Source organism: Chrysochloris asiatica, unplaced genomic scaffold (genome assembly GCF_000296735.1).
Source record: "Chrysochloris asiatica unplaced genomic scaffold, ChrAsi1.0 scaffold00082, whole genome shotgun sequence".
NCBI lineage: Eukaryota > Metazoa > Chordata > Mammalia > Afrosoricida > Chrysochloridae > Chrysochloris > Chrysochloris asiatica.
In genome coordinates, this window is record NW_006408600.1 from 12,862,585 (window position 1) to 12,863,935 (window position 1,351).

The 1,351-nt window shown below is 41.5% G+C and overlaps 1 pseudogene; it reads left to right on the forward strand.

Annotated features, from left to right (window-relative positions):
• LOC102815467 overlaps positions 1-1,351 on the forward strand; it is a 60,483-nt pseudogene that overhangs the window by 16,300 nt on the left and 42,832 nt on the right.

A 1,351-nucleotide genomic window follows, 5' to 3' on the forward strand; every position in this document is an offset into this window, starting at 1 on the left:
AAATATATAAATATTTAAAGAGAAAAAGTTCTCCAGAGAGCTCCGCATAAGACAAACAGAACTTCAAATTCTCATGGAATCAGTCATTCTAGAGTCATAAAGGCTGGATAAACCTTTAAAACTATTGCCATGAGATAATCTTTAACTTTAAACCAAAATTATCCCCTGAAATCTTCTTAAAACCAAACACTAGTTCAACTAACTAGTACAGAATGTCTGCCTTGAATATTATGCTCTTTTGAGATCTATCTAGATTAGATGGAAATTTTAACAGTGAGTTTAGAGAACAAACAAGATGGTGGTTAGGGTGGAAGTGCAGTGAGGAACTCCATCAGCAACAACACAGAATATTGGACCAAGCAGATTCAGGGGAAGGTTCCAGAACTCTGAACCACTTATAAAGGAATATTTAGAAAATTGGAAGGCTTACAGTCAGAGGAATTTGTAGCAGAAGCAAGAAACCCAGTGCTTTCTAATCCAAGGTGCTCAGCTGCTCCCTGAGTGACCATCTTGGGTGAGACTGGACTGGGGAAGGATCAGCACAGCCACAGATGTCTGACAGAACCACAGAGATAAAGGTGTGGACATTATTTTTTTCATATCTGTTGATTGACCTTTAGCTGTCTGTGCGCCTCCATTATGGTGACTAGAGGAGGTGCCTGAGCAAGTGGACACCCCATCCAGACCCGCAAAGGGTTCTATTATGCATGCGCATAGATCTCATCAAAATTTAAAGTGACAGTTTATACTTAAAACCAAATGGCAATGCAAAACAGTCACAACTGGCCCTGAACTATTTATCACAGGAAAAAGGCTTGAATGGGGGTTGTGGAGCCAGACAGGCAGTCTGAAAAGGAAACAGGTTGAAAATTAAATCCTGAGTTAGATCATAACGGTCAACAGTGGCATCTAGAAATTTTTCAGGAAAAAGAGTGAAAAGAAAAGCCCATCTCCTGATCACATCTACCTGGAGGCAATCAGAAAGCATAAAAAATACCAAACACACACCCATCTAAGTTTTAAGGCCACAGCTAACCACTGAATATGTCCAAAAAACAGAAACAGATGACTATATCAGCACATGTCCAGAAATGAGATAAAGTGACTGAGACAAATGAGCTAAAAGTAGACCTACACACCATGTGGAAAGCTGGGGAAGTTTTGGAAATGCCTTAGAAGGAATTCAGAAAAATGATTATAGAATGTATCAAAACACATTACAGGGGACTTCCGGTTTGCCACCGCGGCCAGGCGCCACTGCTGATTTAGCAGGAGACCCAGCGTGGCTCTGAGGGCTAGGGCGCCACTACAGAGCCTTTTGAACTGCAGGGCCAGTGGTTCAAGCTCACCA